We start from the raw sequence: 14,905 nt of genomic DNA, 5'->3' as shown, positions 1-14,905 counted from the left end.
TCATAGAGAAACTAACACAATTTTCAGGTTCAAAAAGGTCAACGGAACTTGGAATTCCCAGCCAGTCTCCCATGCTGGTACTTGCCAAGCCTTAAGCTGCATTGCTGCTGCGATCTGACGAGAGCAGGCACATTCAGCTTAGAATGGCCGTTGACAGCAGCTGTTCAATTTGAACCTTCTTTTACTATCTCATAGAGAAACTAACACAATTTTCAGGTTAAAAAAGGTCAACAGAACTTGGGATTCCCAGCGAGACCCCCATGCTGGTACTTGCCAAGCCTTAAGCTGCATTGCTGCTGCGATCTGACGAGAGCAGGCACATTCAGCTTAGAATGGCCGTTGACAGCAGCTGTTCAATTTGAACCTTCTTTTACTATCTCATAGAGAAACTAACACAATTTTCAGGTTCAAAAAGGTCAACAGAACTTGGGATTCCCAGCCAGTCTCCCATGCTGGTACTTGCCAAGCCTTAAGCTGCATCGCTGCTGCGATCTGACAAGAGCACACACATTCAGCTTAGAATGGCCGTTGACAGCAGTTGTTCAATTTGAACCTTCTTCTACTATCTCATATAGAAACTAACACAATTTTCAGGTTCAAAAAGGTCAACGGAACTTGGGATTCCCAGCCAGTCTCCCATGCTGGTAATTGCCAAGCCTTAAGCTGCATTGTTGCTGCGATCTGACGAGAGCAGGCACATTCAGCTTAGAATTGCCGTTGACAGCAGCTGTTCAATTTGAACCTTCTTTTACTATCTCATAGAGAAACTAACACAATTTTCAGGTTCAAAAAGGTCAACAGAACTTGGGATTCCCAGCCAGTCTCCCATGCTGGTACTTGCCAAGCCTTAAGCTGCATCGCTGCTGCGATCTGACAAGAGCACACACATTCAGCTTAGAATGGCCGTTGACAGCAGTTGTTCAATTTGAACCTTCTTCTACTATCTCATATAGAAACTAACACAATTTTCAGGTTCAAAAAGGTCACCAGAACTTGGGATTCCAAGCCAGTCTCCCATGCTGGTACTTGCCAAGCCTTAAGCTGCCTTACGCTGCATTGCTGCTGCGATCTGACGAGAGCAGGCACATTCAGCTTAGAATGGCCGTTGACAGCAGCTGTTCAATTTGAACCTTCTTTTACTATCTCATAGAGAAACTAACACAATTTTCAGGTTCAAAAAGGTCAACAGAACTTGGGATTCCCAGCCAGTCTCCCATGCTGGTACTTGCCAAGCCTTAAGCTGCATTGCTGCTGCGATCTGACAAGAGCAGGCACATTCAGCTTAGAATGGCCGTTGACAGCAGCTGTTCAATTTGAACCTTCTTTTGCTATCTCATAGAGAAACTAACACAATTTTCAGGTTCAAAAAGGTCAACGGAACTTGGGATTCCCAGCCAGTCTCCCATGCTGGTACTTGCCAAGCCTTAAGCTGCATTGCTGCTGCGATCTGACGAGAGCAGGCACATTCAGCTTAGAATGGCCGTTGACAGCAGCTGTTCAATTTGAACCTTCTTTTACTATCTCATAGAGAAACTAACACAATTTTCAGGTTCAAAAAGGTCAACGAAACTTGGAATTCCCAGCCAGTCTCCCATGCTGGTACTTGCCAAGCCTTAAGCTGCATTGCTGCTGCGATCTGACGAGAGCAGGCACATTCAGCTTAGAATGGCCGCTGACAGCAGCTGTTCAATTTGAACCTTCTTTTACTATCTCATAGAGAAACTAACACAATTTTCAGGTTAAAAAAGGTCAACAGAACTTGGGATTCCCAGCGAGACCCCCATGCTGGTACTTGCCAAGCCTTAAGCTGCATTGCTGCTGCGATCTGACAAGAGCAGGCACATTCAGCTTAGAATGGCCGTTGACAGCAGCTGTTCAATTTGAACCTTCTTTTGCTATCTCATAGAGAAACTAACACAATTTTCAGGTTCAAAAAGGTCAACGGAACTTGGGATTCCCAGCCAGTCTCCCATGCTGGTACTTGCCAAGCCTTAAGCTGCATTGCTGCTGCGATCTGACGAGAGCAGGGACATTCAGCTTAGAATTGCCGTTGACAGCAGCTGTTCAATTTGAACCTTCTTTTACTATCTCATAGAGAAACTAACACAATTTTCAGGTTCAAAAAGGTCAACAGAACTTGGGATTCCCAGCCAGTCTCCCATGCTGGTACTTGCCAAGCCTTAAGCTGCATCGCTGCTGCGATCTGACAAGAGCACACACATTCAGCTTAGAATGGCCGTTGACAGCAGTTGTTCAATTTGAACCTTCTTCTACTATCTCATATAGAAACTAACACAATTTTCAGGTTCAAAAAGGTCAACGGAACTTGGGATTCCCAGCCAGTCTCCCATGCTGGTAATTGCCAAGCCTTAAGCTGCATTGCTGCTGTGATCTGACGAGAGCAGGCACATTCAGCTTAGAATTGCCGTTGACAGCAGCTGTTCAATTTGAACCTTCTTTTACTATCTCATAGAGAAACTAACACAATTTTCAGGTTCAAAAAGGTCAACAGAACTTGGGATTCCCAGCCAGTCTCCCATGCTGGTACTTGCCAAGCCTTAAGCTGCATCGCTGCTGCGATCTGACAAGAGCACACACATTCAGCTTAGAATGGCCGATGACAGCAGTTGTTCAATTTGAACCTTCTTCTACTATCTCATATAGAAACTAACACAATTTTCAGGTTCAAAAAGGTCACCAGAACTTGGGATTCCAAGCCAGTCTCCCATGCTGGTACTTGCCAAGCCTTAAGCTGCATTGCTGCTGCGATCTGACGAGAGCAGGCACATTCAGCTTAGAATTGCCGTTGACAGCAGCTGTTCAATTTGAACCTTCTTTTACTATCTCATAGAGAAACTAACACAATTTTCAGGTTCAAAAAGGTCAACAGAACTTGGGATTCCCAGCCAGTCTCCCATGCTGGTACTTGCCAAGCCTTAAGCTGCATTGCTGCTGCGATCTGACGAGAGCAGGCACATTCAGCTTAGAATGGCCGTTGACAGCAGCTCTTCAATTTGAACCTTCTTTTACTATCTCATAGAGAAACTAATACAATTTTCAGGTTCAAAAAGGTCAACAGAACTTGGGATTCCCAGCCAGTCTCCCATGCTGGTACTTGCCAAGCCTTAAGCTGCATCGCTGCTGCGATTTGACAAGAGCACACACATTCAGCTTAGAATGGCCGTTGACAGCAGTTGTTCAATTTGAACCTTCTTCTACTATCTCATATAGAAACTAACACAATTTTCAGGTTCAAAAAGGTCACCAGAACTTGGGATTCCAAGCCAGTCTCCCATGCTGGTACTTGCCAAGCCTTAAGCTGCATTGCTGCTGCGATCTGACAAGAGCAGGCACATTCAGCTTAGAATGGCCGTTGACAGCAGCTGTTCAATTTGAACCTTCTTTTACTATCTCATAGAGAAACTAACACAATTTTCAGGTTCAAAAAGGTCAACAGAACTTGGGATTCCCAGCCAGTCTCCCATGCTGGTACTTGCCAAGCCTTAAGCTGCATTGCTGCTGCGATCTGACAAGAGCAGGCACATTCAGCTTAGAATGGCCGTTGACAGCAGCTGTTCAATTTGAACCTTCTTTTGCTATCTCATAGAGAAACTAACACAATTTTCAGGTTCAAAAATGTCAACGGAATTTGGGATTCCCAGCCAGTCTCCCATGCTGGTACTTGCCAAGCCTTAAGTTGCATTGCTGCTGCGATCTGACGAAAGCAGGCACATTCAGCTTAGAATGGCCGTTGACAGCAGCTGTTCAATTTGAACCTTCTTTTACTATCTCATAGAGAAACTAACACAATTTTCAGGTTCAAAAAAGTCACCAGAACTTGGGATTCCCAGCCAGTCTCCCATGCTGGTACTTGCCAAGCCTTAAGCTGCATCACTGCTGCGATCTGACAAGAGCACGCACATTCAGCTTAGAATGGCCGTTGACAGCAGCTGTTCAATTTGAACCTTCTTTTACTATCTCATAGAGAAACTAACACAATTTTCAGGTTCAAAAAGGTCAACGGAACTTGGGATTCCCAGCCAGTCTCCCATGCTGGTACTTGCCAAGCCTTAAGCTGCATTGCTGCTGCGATCTGACGAGAGCAGGCACATTCAGCTTAGAATGGCCGTTGACAGCAGCATTTCAAATTGAACCTTCTTTTACTATCTCATAGAGAAACTAAAACAATTTTCAAGTTCAAAAAGGTCAACAGAACTTGGGATTCCCAGCCAGTCTCCCATGCTGGTACTTGCCAAGCCTTAAGCTGCATCGCTGCTGCGATCTGACAAGAGCACGCACATTCAGCTTAGAATGGCCATTGACAGCAGCTGTTCAATTTGAACCTTCTTTTGCTATCTCATGGAGAAACTAACACAATTTTCAGGTTCAAAAAGGTCAACAGAACTTGGGATTCCCAGCCAGTCTCCCATGCTAATACTTACCAAGCCTTAAGCTGCATTGCTGCTGCTATCTGACGAGAGCATGCACATTCAGCTTAGAATGGCCGTTGACAGCAGCTGTTCAATTTGAACCTTCTTTTGCTATCTCATAGAGAAACTAACACAATTTTCAGGTTCAAAAAGGTCAACGGAACTTGGGATTCCCAGCCAGTCTCCCATGCTGGTACTTGCCAAGCCTTAAGCTGCATTGCTGCTGCGATCTGACAAGAGCAGGCACATTCAGCTTAGAATGGCCGTTGACAGCAGCTGTTCAATTTGAACCTTCTTTTGCTATCTCATAGAGAAACTAACACAATTTTCAGGTTCAAAAAGGTCAACAGAACTTGGGATTCCCAGCCAGTCTCCCATGCTAGTACTTGCCAAGCCTTAAGCTGCATTGCTGCTGCGATCTGACGAGAGCAGGCACATTCAGCTTAGAATAGCCGTTGACAGCAGCATTTCAAATTGAACCTTCTTTTACTATCTCATAGAGAAACTAAAACAATTTTCAAGTTCAAAAAGGTCAACAGAACTTGGGATTCCCAGCCAGTCTCCCATGCTGGTACTTGCCAAGCCTTAAGCTGCATCGCTGCTGCGATCTGACAAGAGCACGCACATTCAGCTTAGAATGGCCGTTGACAGCAGCTGTTCAATTTGAACCTTCTTTTACTATCTCATGGAGAAACTAACACGATTTTCAGGTTCAAAAAGGTCAACAGAACTTGGGATTCCCAGCCAGTCTCCCATGCTGGTACTTGCCAAGCCTTAAGCTGCATTGCTGCTGCGATCTGACGAGAGCAGGCACATTCAGCTTAGAATTGCCGTTGACAGCAGCTGTTCAATTTGAACCTTCTTTTACTATCTCATAGAGAAACTAACACAATTTTCAGGTTCAAAAAGGTCAACAGAACTTGGGATTCCCAGCCAGTCTCCCATGCTGGTACTTGCCAAGCCTTAAGCTGCATCGCTGCTGCGATCTGACAAGAGCACACACATTCAGCTTAGAATGGCCGTTGACAGCAGTTGTTCAATTTGAACCTTCTTCTACTATCTCATATAGAAACTAACACAATTTTCAGGTTCAAAAAGGTCACCAGAACTTGGGATTCCAAGCCAGTCTCCCATGCTGGTACTTGCCAAGCCTTAAGCTGCATTGCTGCTGCGATCTGACAAGAGCAGGCACATTCAGCTTAGAATGGCCGTTGACAGCAGCTGTTCAATTTGAACCTTCTTTTACTATCTCATAGAGAAACTAACACAATTTTCAGGTTCAAAAAGGTCAACAGAACTTGGGATTCCCAGCCAGTCTCCCATGCTGGTACTTGCCAAGCCTTAAGCTGCATCGCTGCTGCGATCTGACAAGAGCACACACATTCAGCTTAGAATGGCCGTTAACAGCAGTTGTTCAATTTGAACCTTCTTTTGCTATCTCATAGAGAAACTAACACAATTTTCAGGTTCAAAAAGGTCAACGGAACTTGGGATTCCCAGCCAGTCTCCCATGCTGGTACTTGCCAAGCCTTAAGTTGCATTGCTGCTGCGATCTGACAAGAGCTGGCACATTCAGCTTAGAATGGCCGTTGACAGCAGCTGTTCAATTTGAACCTTCTTTTGCTATCTCATAGAGAAACTAACACAATTTTCAGGTTCAAAAAGGTCAACGGAACTTGGGATTCCCAGCCAGTCTCCCATGCTGGTACTTGCCAAGCCTTAAGCTGCATTGCTGCTGCGATCTGACGAGAGCAGGCACATTCAGCTTAGAATGGCCGTTGACAGCAGCTGTTCAATTTGAACCTTCTTTTACTATCTCATAGAGAAACTAACACAATTTTCAAGTTAAAAAAGGTCAACAGAACTTGGGATTCCCAGCCAGTCCCCCATGCTGGTACTTGCCAAGCCTTAAGCTGCATTGCTGCTGCGATCTGACGAGAGCAGGCACATTCAGCTTAGAATTGCCGTTGACAGCAGCTGTTCAATTTGAACCTTCTTTTACTATCTCATAGAGAAACTAACACAATTTTCAGGTTCAAAAAGGTCAACAGAACTTGGGATTCCCAGCCAGTCTCCCATGCTGGTACTTCCCAAGCCTTAAGCTGCATCGCTGCTGCGATCTGACAAGAGCACACACATTCAGCTTAGAATGGCCGTTGACAGCAGTTGTTCAATTTGAACCTTCTTCTACTATCTCATATAGAAACTAACACAATTTTCAGGTTCAAAAAGGTCACCAGAACTTGGGATTCCAAGCCAGTCTCCCATGCTGGTATTTGCCAAGCCTTAAGCAGCATTGCTGCTGCGATCTGACAAGAGCAGGCACATTCAGCTTAGAATGGCCGTTGACAGCAGCTGTTCAATTTGAACCTTCTTTTACTATCTCATAGAGAAACTAACACAATTTTCAGGTTCAAAAAGGTCAACAGAACTTGGGATTCCCAGCCAGTCTCCCATGCTGGTACTTGCCAAGCCTTAAGCTGCATTGCTGCTGCGATCTGACAAGAGCAGGCACATTCAGCTTAGAATGGCCGTTGACAGCAGCTGTTCAATTTGAACCTTCTTTTGCTATCTCATAGAGAAACTAACACAATTTTCAGGTTCAAAAAGGTCAACGGAACTTGGGATTCCCAGCCAGTCTCCCATGCTGGTACTTGCCAAGCCTTAAGCTGCATTGCTGCTGCGATCTGACGAGAGCAGGCACATTCAGCTTAGAATGGCCGTTGACAGCAGCTGTTCAATTTGAACCTTCTTTTACTATCTCATAGAGAAACTAACACAATTTTCAGGTTCAAAAAGGTCAACGGAACTTGGAATTCCCAGCCAGTCTCCCATGCTGGTACTTGCCAAGCCTTAAGCTGCATTGCTGCTGCGATCTGACGAGAGCAGGCACATTCAGCTTAGAATGGCCGTTGACAGCAGCTGTTCAATTTGAACCTTCTTTTACTATCTCATAGAGAAACTAACACAATTTTCAGGTTAAAAAAGGTCAACAGAACTTGGGATTCCCAGCGAGACCCCCATGCTGGTACTTGCCAAGCCTTAAGCTGCATTGCTGCTGCGATCTGACGAGAGCAGGCACATTCAGCTTAGAATGGCCGTTGACAGCAGCTGTTCAATTTGAACCTTCTTTTACTATCTCATAGAGAAACTAACACAATTTTCAGGTTCAAAAAGGTCAACAGAACTTGGGATTCCCAGCCAGTCTCCCATGCTGGTACTTGCCAAGCCTTAAGCTGCATCGCTGCTGCGATCTGACAAGAGCACACACATTCAGCTTAGAATGGCCGTTGACAGCAGTTGTTCAATTTGAACCTTCTTCTACTATCTCATATAGAAACTAACACAATTTTCAGGTTCAAAAAGGTCAACGGAACTTGGGATTCCCAGCCAGTCTCCCATGCTGGTAATTGCCAAGCCTTAAGCTGCATTGCTGCTGCGATCTGACGAGAGCAGGCACATTCAGCTTAGAATTGCCGTTGACAGCAGCTGTTCAATTTGAACCTTCTTTTACTATCTCATAGAGAAACTAACACAATTTTCAGGTTCAAAAAGGTCAACAGAACTTGGGATTCCCAGCCAGTCTCCCATGCTGGTACTTGCCAAGCCTTAAGCTGCATCGCTGCTGCGATCTGACAAGAGCACACACATTCAGCTTAGAATGGCCGTTGACAGCAGTTGTTCAATTTGAACCTTCTTCTACTATCTCATATAGAAACTAACACAATTTTCAGGTTCAAAAAGGTCACCAGAACTTGGGATTCCAAGCCAGTCTCCCATGCTGGTACTTGCCAAGCCTTAAGCTGCCTTACGCTGCATTGCTGCTGCGATCTGACGAGAGCAGGCACATTCAGCTTAGAATGGCCGTTGACAGCAGCTGTTCAATTTGAACCTTCTTTTACTATCTCATAGAGAAACTAACACATTTTCAGGTTCAAAAAGGTCAACAGAACTTGGGATTCCCAGCCAGTCTCCCATGCTGGTACTTGCCAAGCCTTAAGCTGCATTGCTGCTGCAATCTGACAAGAGCAGGCACATTCAGCTTAGAATGGCCGTTGACAGCAGCTGTTCAATTTGAACCTTCTTTTGCTATCTCATAGAGAAACTAACACAATTTTCAGGTTCAAAAAGGTCAACGGAACTTGGGATTCCCAGCCAGTCTCCCATGCTGGTACTTGCCAAGCCTTAAGCTGCATTGCTGCTGCGATCTGACGAGAGCAGGCACATTCAGCTTAGAATGGCCGTTGACAGCAGCTGTTCAATTTGAACCTTCTTTTACTATCTCATAGAGAAACTAACACAATTTTCAGGTTCAAAAAGGTCAACGGAACTTGGAATTCCCAGCCAGTCTCCCATGCTGGTACTTGCCAAGCCTTAAGCTGCATTGCTGCTGCGATCTGACGAGAGCAGGCACATTCAGCTTAGAATGGCCGCTGACAGCAGCTGTTCAATTTGAACCTTCTTTTACTATCTCATAGAGAAACTAACACAATTTTCAGGTTAAAAAAGGTCAACAGAACTTGGGATTCCCAGCGAGACCCCCATGCTGGTACTTGCCAAGCCTTAAGCTGCATTGCTGCTGCGATCTGACAAGAGCAGGCACATTCAGCTTAGAATGGCCGTTGACAGCAGCTGTTCAATTTGAACCTTCTTTTGCTATCTCATAGAGAAACTAACACAATTTTCAGGTTCAAAAAGGTCAACGGAACTTGGGATTCCCAGCCAGTCTCCCATGCTGGTACTTGCCAAGCCTTAAGCTGCATTGCTGCTGCGATCTGACGAGAGCAGGGACATTCAGCTTAGAATTGCCGTTGACAGCAGCTGTTCAATTTGAACCTTCTTTTACTATCTCATAGAGAAACTAACACAATTTTCAGGTTCAAAAAGGTCAACAGAACTTGGGATTCCCAGCCAGTCTCCCATGCTGGTACTTGCCAAGCCTTAAGCTGCATCGCTGCTGCGATCTGACAAGAGCACACACATTCAGCTTAGAATGGCCGATGACAGCAGTTGTTCAATTTGAACCTTCTTCTACTATCTCATATAGAAACTAACACAATTTTCAGGTTCAAAAAGGTCACCAGAACTTGGGATTCCAAGCCAGTCTCCCATGCTGGTACTTGCCAAGCCTTAAGCTGCATTGCTGCTGCGATCTGACGAGAGCAGGCACATTCAGCTTAGAATTGCCGTTGACAGCAGCTGTTCAATTTGAACCTTCTTTTACTATCTCATAGAGAAACTAACACAATTTTCAGGTTCAAAAAGGTCAACAGAACTTGGGATTCCCAGCCAGTCTCCCATGCTGGTACTTGCCAAGCCTTAAGCTGCATTGCTGCTGCGATCTGACGAGAGCAGGCACATTCAGCTTAGAATGGCCGTTGACAGCAGCTCTTCAATTTGAACCTTCTTTTACTATCTCATAGAGAAACTAATACAATTTTCAGGTTCAAAAAGGTCAACAGAACTTGGGATTCCCAGCCAGTCTCCCATGCTGGTACTTGCCAAGCCTTAAGCTGCATCGCTGCTGCGATTTGACAAGAGCACACACATTCAGCTTAGAATGGCCGTTGACAGCAGTTGTTCAATTTGAACCTTCTTCTACTATCTCATATAGAAACTAACACAATTTTCAGGTTCAAAAAGGTCACCAGAACTTGGGATTCCAAGCCAGTCTCCCATGCTGGTACTTGCCAAGCCTTAAGCTGCATTGCTGCTGCGATCTGACAAGAGCAGGCACATTCAGCTTAGAATGGCCGTTGACAGCAGCTGTTCAATTTGAACCTTCTTTTACTATCTCATAGAGAAACTAACACAATTTTCAGGTTCAAAAAGGTCAACAGAACTTGGGATTCCCAGCCAGTCTCCCATGCTGGTACTTGCCAAGCCTTAAGCTGCATTGCTGCTGCGATCTGACAAGAGCAGGCACATTCAGCTTAGAATGGCCGTTGACAGCAGCTGTTCAATTTGAACCTTCTTTTGCTATCTCATAGAGAAACTAACACAATTTTCAGGTTCAAAAAGGTCAACGGAATTTGGGATTCCCAGCCAGTCTCCCATGCTGGTACTTGCCAAGCCTTAAGTTGCATTGCTGCTGCGATCTGACGAAAGCAGGCACATTCAGCTTAGAATGGCCGTTGACAGCAGCTGTTCAATTTGAACCTTCTTTTACTATCTCATAGAGAAACTAACACAATTTTCAGGTTCAAAAAAGTCACCAGAACTTGGGATTCCCAGCCAGTCTCCCATGCTGGTACTTGCCAAGCCTTAAGCTGCATCACTGCTGCGATCTGACAAGAGCACGCACATTCAGCTTAGAATGGCCGTTGACAGCAGCTGTTCAATTTGAACCTTCTTTTACTATCTCATAGAGAAACTAACACAATTTTCAGGTTCAAAAAGGTCAACGGAACTTGGGATTCCCAGCCAGTCTCCCATGCTGGTACTTGTCAAGCCTTAAGCTGCATTGCTGCTGCGATCTGACGAGAGCACGCACATTCAGCTCAGAATGGCCATTGACAGCAGCTGTTCAATTTGAACCTTCTTTTGCTATCTCATGGAGAAAATAACACAATTTTCAGGTTCAAAAAGGTCAACAGAACTTGGGATTCCCAGCCAGTCTCCCATGCTAATACTTACCAAGCCTTAAGCTGCATTGCTGCTGCTATCTGACGAGAGCATGCACATTCAGCTTAGAATGGCCGTTGACAGCAGCTGTTCAATTTGAACCTTCTTTTGCTATCTCATAGAGAAACTAACACAATTTTCAGGTTCAAAAAGGTCAACGGAACTTGGGATTCCCAGCCAGTCTCCCATGCTGGTACTTGCCAAGCCTTAAGCTGCATTGCTGCTGCGATCTGACAAGAGCAGGCACATTCATCTTAGAATGGCCGTTGACAGCAGCTGCTCAATTTGAACCTTCTTTTGCTATCTCATAGAGAAACTAACACAATTTTCAGGTTCAAAAAGGTCAACAGAACTTGGGATTCCCAGCCAGTCTCCCATGCTAGTACTTGCCAAGCCTTAAGCTGCATTGCTGCTGCGATCTGACGAGAGCAGGCACATTCAGCTTAGAATAGCCGTTGACAGCAGCATTTCAAATTGAACCTTCTTTTACTATCTCATAGAGAAACTAAAACAATTTTCAAGTTCAAAAAGGTCAACAGAACTTGGGATTCCCAGCCAGTCTCCCATGCTGGTACTTGCCAAGCCTTAAGCTGCATCGCTGCTGCGATCTGACAAGAGCACGCACATTCAGCTTAGAATGGCCGTTGACAGCAGCTGTTCAATTTGAACCTTCTTTTACTATCTCATGGAGAAACTAACACGATTTTCAGGTTCAAAAAGGTCAACAGAACTTGGGATTCCCAGCCAGTCTCCCATGCTGGTACTTGCCAAGCCTTAAGCTGCATTGCTGCTGCGATCTGACGAGAGCAGGCACATTCAGCTTAGAATTGCCGTTGACAGCAGCTGTTCAATTTGAACCTTCTTTTACTATCTCATAGAGAAACTAACACAATTTTCAGGTTCAAAAAGGTCAACAGAACTTGGGATTCCCAGCCAGTCTCCCATGCTGGTACTTGCCAAGCCTTAAGCTGCATCGCTGCTGCGATCTGACAAGAGCACACACATTCAGCTTAGAATGGCCGTTGACAGCAGTTGTTCAATTTGAACCTTCTTCTACTATCTCATATAGAAACTAACACAATTTTCAGGTTCAAAAAGGTCACCAGAACTTGGGATTCCAAGCCAGTCTCCCATGCTGGTACTTGCCAAGCCTTAAGCTGCATTGCTGCTGCGATCTGACAAGAGCAGGCACATTCAGCTTAGAATGGCCGTTGACAGCAGCTGTTCAATTTGAACCTTCTTTTACTATCTCATAGAGAAACTAACACAATTTTCAGGTTCAAAAAGGTCAACAGAACTTGGGATTCCCAGCCAGTCTCCCATGCTGGTACTTGCCAAGCCTTAAGCTGCATCGCTGCTGCGATCTGACAAGAGCACACACATTCAGCTTAGAATGGCCGTTAACAGCAGCTGTTCAATTTGAACCTTCTTTTGCTATCTCATAGAGAAACTAACACAATTTTCAGGTTCAAAAAGGTCAACGGAACTTGGGATTCCCAGCCAGTCTCCCATGCTGGTACTTGCCAAGCCTTAAGTTGCATTGCTGCTGCGATCTGACAAGAGCTGGCACATTCAGCTTAGAATGGCCGTTGACAGCAGCTGTTCAATTTGAACCTTCTTTTGCTATCTCATAGAGAAACTAACACAATTTTCAGGTTCAAAAAGGTCAACGGAACTTGGGATTCCCAGCCAGTCTCCCATGCTGGTACTTGCCAAGCCTTAAGCTGCATTGCTGCTGCGATCTGACGAGAGCAGGCACATTCAGCTTAGAATGGCCGTTGACAGCAGCTGTTCAATTTGAACCTTCTTTTACTATCTCATAGAGAAACTAACACAATTTTCAAGTTAAAAAAGGTCAACAGAACTTGGGATTCCCAGCCAGTCCCCCATGCTGGTACTTGCCAAGCCTTAAGCTGCATTGCTGCTGCGATCTGACGAGAGCAGGCACATTCAGCTTAGAATGGCCGTTGACAGCAGCTGTTCAATTTGAACCTTCTTTTACTATCTCATAGAGAAACTAACACATTTTCAGGTTCAAAAAGGTCAACGGAACTTGGAATTCCCAGCCAGTCTCCCATGCTGGTACTTGCCAAGCCTTACGCTGCTGCGATCTGACGAGAGCAGGCACATTCAGCTTAGAATGGCCGTTGACAGCAGGTGTTCAATTTGAACCTTCTTTTACTATCTCATAGAGAAACTAACACATTTTCAGGTTCAAAAAGGTCAACGGAACTTGGAATTCCCAGCCAGTCTCCCATGCTGGTACTTGCCAAGCCTTACGCTGCATTGCTGCTGCGATCTGACGAGAGCAGGCACATTCAGCTTAGAATGGCCGTTGACAGCAGCTGTTCAATTTGAACCTTCTTTTGCTATCTCATAGAGAAACTAACACAATTTTCAGGTTCAAAAAGGTCAACGGAACTTGGGATTCCCATCCAGTCTCCCATGCTGGTACTTGCCAAGCCTTAAGCTGCATTGCTGCTGCGATCTGATGAGAGCAGGCACATTCAGCTTAGAATGGCCGTTGACAGCAGCTGTTCAATTTGAACCTTCTTTTACTATCTCATAGAGAAACTAACACATTTTCAGGTTCAAAAAGGTCAACGGAACTTGGAATTCCCAGCCAGTCTCCCATGCTGGTACTTGCCAAGCCTTAAGCTGCATTGCTGCTGTGATCTGACGAGAGCAGGCACATTCAGCTTAGAATGGCCGTTGACAGCAGCTGTTCAATTTGAACCTTCTTTTACTATCTCATAGAGAAACTAACACAATTTTCAGGTTCAAAAAGGTCAACAGAACTTGGGATTCCCAGCCAGTCTCCCATGCTGGTACTTGCCAAGCCTTAAGCTGCATCGCTGCTGCGATCTGACAAGAGCACACACATTCAGCTTAGAATGGCCGTTGACAGCAGTTGTTCAATTTGAACCTTCTTCTACTATCTCATATAGAAACTAACACAATTTTCAGGTTCAAAAAGGTCACCAGAACTTGGGATTCCAAGCCAGTCTCCCATGCTGGTACTTGCCAAGCCTTAAGCTGCATTGCTGCTGCGATCTGACAAGAGCAGGCACATTCAGCTTAGAATGGCAGTTGACAGCAGCTGTTCAATTTGAACCTTCTTATACTATCTCATAGAGAAACTAACACAATTTTCAGGTTCAAAAAGGTCAACAGAAGTTGGGATTCCCAGCCAGTCTCCAATGCTGGTACTTGCCAAGCCTTAAGCTGCATTGCTGCTGCGATCTGACAAGAGCAGGCACATTCAGCTTAGAATGGCCGTTGACAGCAGCTGTTCAATTTGAACCTTCTTTTGCTATCTCATAGAGAAACTAACACAATTTTCAGGTTCAAAAAGGTCAACGGAACTTGGGATTCCCAGCCAGTCTCCCATGCTGGTACTTGCCAAGCCTTAAGCTGCATTGCTGCTGCGATCTGACGAGAGCAGGAACATTCAGCTTAGAATGGCCGTTGACAGCAGCTGTTCAATTTGAACCTTCTTTTACTATCTCATAGAGAAACTAACATTTTCAGGTTCAAAAAGGTCAACGGAACTTGGAATTCCCAGCCAGTCTCCCATGCTGGTACTTGCCAAGCCTTACGCTGCTGCGATCTGACGAGAGCAGGCACATTCAGCTTAGAATGGCCGTTGACAGCAGGTGTTCAATTTGAACCTTCTTTTACTATCTCATAGAGAAACTAACACATTTTCAGGTTCAAAAAGGTCAACGGAACTTGGAATTCCCAGCCAGTCTCCCATGCTGGTACTTGCCAAGCCTTACGCTGCATTGCTGCTGCGATCTGACGAGAGCAGGCACATTCAGGCACATTCAGCTTAGAATGGCCGTTGACAG

General features: G+C 45.1%; 40 pseudogenes; all 40 read right to left on the bottom strand.

The window, feature by feature from the left end:
• Positions 1 to 36: 36 nt before the first annotated feature.
• Positions 37 to 155, bottom strand: LOC140083071 (5S ribosomal RNA; annotated as a pseudogene).
• A 70-nt stretch (positions 156 to 225) lies between these two features.
• LOC140087068 (5S ribosomal RNA) lies at positions 226 to 344 on the bottom strand (annotated as a pseudogene).
• A 259-nt stretch (positions 345 to 603) lies between these two features.
• On the bottom strand, positions 604 to 722 carry LOC140094963 (5S ribosomal RNA; annotated as a pseudogene).
• Positions 723 to 1,180: 458 nt separating this feature from the next.
• On the bottom strand, positions 1,181 to 1,299 carry LOC140091015 (5S ribosomal RNA; annotated as a pseudogene).
• Positions 1,300 to 1,369: 70 nt separating this feature from the next.
• Positions 1,370 to 1,488, bottom strand: LOC140092770 (5S ribosomal RNA; annotated as a pseudogene).
• A 70-nt stretch (positions 1,489 to 1,558) lies between these two features.
• On the bottom strand, positions 1,559 to 1,677 carry LOC140086599 (5S ribosomal RNA; annotated as a pseudogene).
• Positions 1,678 to 1,747: 70 nt separating this feature from the next.
• Positions 1,748 to 1,866, bottom strand: LOC140096379 (5S ribosomal RNA; annotated as a pseudogene).
• A 70-nt stretch (positions 1,867 to 1,936) lies between these two features.
• Positions 1,937 to 2,055, bottom strand: LOC140086706 (5S ribosomal RNA; annotated as a pseudogene).
• An 826-nt stretch (positions 2,056 to 2,881) lies between these two features.
• LOC140079280 (5S ribosomal RNA) lies at positions 2,882 to 3,000 on the bottom strand (annotated as a pseudogene).
• A 448-nt stretch (positions 3,001 to 3,448) lies between these two features.
• On the bottom strand, positions 3,449 to 3,567 carry LOC140091014 (5S ribosomal RNA; annotated as a pseudogene).
• A 448-nt stretch (positions 3,568 to 4,015) lies between these two features.
• LOC140092758 (5S ribosomal RNA) lies at positions 4,016 to 4,134 on the bottom strand (annotated as a pseudogene).
• Positions 4,135 to 4,582: 448 nt separating this feature from the next.
• Positions 4,583 to 4,701, bottom strand: LOC140088942 (5S ribosomal RNA; annotated as a pseudogene).
• A 70-nt stretch (positions 4,702 to 4,771) lies between these two features.
• Positions 4,772 to 4,890, bottom strand: LOC140083067 (5S ribosomal RNA; annotated as a pseudogene).
• Positions 4,891 to 4,960: 70 nt separating this feature from the next.
• On the bottom strand, positions 4,961 to 5,079 carry LOC140097173 (5S ribosomal RNA; annotated as a pseudogene).
• A 70-nt stretch (positions 5,080 to 5,149) lies between these two features.
• Positions 5,150 to 5,268, bottom strand: LOC140085507 (5S ribosomal RNA; annotated as a pseudogene).
• Positions 5,269 to 6,094: 826 nt separating this feature from the next.
• LOC140092746 (5S ribosomal RNA) lies at positions 6,095 to 6,213 on the bottom strand (annotated as a pseudogene).
• A 70-nt stretch (positions 6,214 to 6,283) lies between these two features.
• On the bottom strand, positions 6,284 to 6,402 carry LOC140086637 (5S ribosomal RNA; annotated as a pseudogene).
• Positions 6,403 to 6,850: 448 nt separating this feature from the next.
• On the bottom strand, positions 6,851 to 6,969 carry LOC140091013 (5S ribosomal RNA; annotated as a pseudogene).
• Positions 6,970 to 7,039: 70 nt separating this feature from the next.
• On the bottom strand, positions 7,040 to 7,158 carry LOC140092733 (5S ribosomal RNA; annotated as a pseudogene).
• A 70-nt stretch (positions 7,159 to 7,228) lies between these two features.
• LOC140083060 (5S ribosomal RNA) lies at positions 7,229 to 7,347 on the bottom strand (annotated as a pseudogene).
• A 70-nt stretch (positions 7,348 to 7,417) lies between these two features.
• On the bottom strand, positions 7,418 to 7,536 carry LOC140087067 (5S ribosomal RNA; annotated as a pseudogene).
• Positions 7,537 to 7,795: 259 nt separating this feature from the next.
• On the bottom strand, positions 7,796 to 7,914 carry LOC140095346 (5S ribosomal RNA; annotated as a pseudogene).
• A 457-nt stretch (positions 7,915 to 8,371) lies between these two features.
• On the bottom strand, positions 8,372 to 8,490 carry LOC140097606 (5S ribosomal RNA; annotated as a pseudogene).
• A 70-nt stretch (positions 8,491 to 8,560) lies between these two features.
• On the bottom strand, positions 8,561 to 8,679 carry LOC140092721 (5S ribosomal RNA; annotated as a pseudogene).
• A 70-nt stretch (positions 8,680 to 8,749) lies between these two features.
• On the bottom strand, positions 8,750 to 8,868 carry LOC140082172 (5S ribosomal RNA; annotated as a pseudogene).
• A 70-nt stretch (positions 8,869 to 8,938) lies between these two features.
• On the bottom strand, positions 8,939 to 9,057 carry LOC140096378 (5S ribosomal RNA; annotated as a pseudogene).
• Positions 9,058 to 9,127: 70 nt separating this feature from the next.
• LOC140086705 (5S ribosomal RNA) lies at positions 9,128 to 9,246 on the bottom strand (annotated as a pseudogene).
• Positions 9,247 to 9,694: 448 nt separating this feature from the next.
• On the bottom strand, positions 9,695 to 9,813 carry LOC140079279 (5S ribosomal RNA; annotated as a pseudogene).
• Positions 9,814 to 10,261: 448 nt separating this feature from the next.
• Positions 10,262 to 10,380, bottom strand: LOC140091012 (5S ribosomal RNA; annotated as a pseudogene).
• Positions 10,381 to 10,828: 448 nt separating this feature from the next.
• Positions 10,829 to 10,947, bottom strand: LOC140094529 (5S ribosomal RNA; annotated as a pseudogene).
• A 259-nt stretch (positions 10,948 to 11,206) lies between these two features.
• LOC140096471 (5S ribosomal RNA) lies at positions 11,207 to 11,325 on the bottom strand (annotated as a pseudogene).
• Positions 11,326 to 11,395: 70 nt separating this feature from the next.
• Positions 11,396 to 11,514, bottom strand: LOC140083066 (5S ribosomal RNA; annotated as a pseudogene).
• Positions 11,515 to 11,584: 70 nt separating this feature from the next.
• On the bottom strand, positions 11,585 to 11,703 carry LOC140097171 (5S ribosomal RNA; annotated as a pseudogene).
• Positions 11,704 to 11,773: 70 nt separating this feature from the next.
• On the bottom strand, positions 11,774 to 11,892 carry LOC140085506 (5S ribosomal RNA; annotated as a pseudogene).
• An 826-nt stretch (positions 11,893 to 12,718) lies between these two features.
• On the bottom strand, positions 12,719 to 12,837 carry LOC140092708 (5S ribosomal RNA; annotated as a pseudogene).
• A 70-nt stretch (positions 12,838 to 12,907) lies between these two features.
• On the bottom strand, positions 12,908 to 13,026 carry LOC140082086 (5S ribosomal RNA; annotated as a pseudogene).
• Positions 13,027 to 13,275: 249 nt separating this feature from the next.
• Positions 13,276 to 13,394, bottom strand: LOC140087681 (5S ribosomal RNA; annotated as a pseudogene).
• A 70-nt stretch (positions 13,395 to 13,464) lies between these two features.
• LOC140079413 (5S ribosomal RNA) lies at positions 13,465 to 13,583 on the bottom strand (annotated as a pseudogene).
• Positions 13,584 to 13,652: 69 nt separating this feature from the next.
• Positions 13,653 to 13,771, bottom strand: LOC140086472 (5S ribosomal RNA; annotated as a pseudogene).
• A 637-nt stretch (positions 13,772 to 14,408) lies between these two features.
• On the bottom strand, positions 14,409 to 14,527 carry LOC140078341 (5S ribosomal RNA; annotated as a pseudogene).
• Positions 14,528 to 14,905: the final 378 nt, after the last annotated feature.

The sequence above is a fragment of the Engystomops pustulosus genome, chromosome 9 (genome assembly GCF_040894005.1).
Source record: "Engystomops pustulosus chromosome 9, aEngPut4.maternal, whole genome shotgun sequence".
Lineage (NCBI taxonomy): Eukaryota > Metazoa > Chordata > Amphibia > Anura > Leptodactylidae > Engystomops > Engystomops pustulosus.
The sequence above is the reverse complement of the archived record's forward strand: the minus strand, read 5'-3'. Positions and strand labels throughout refer to the sequence as shown.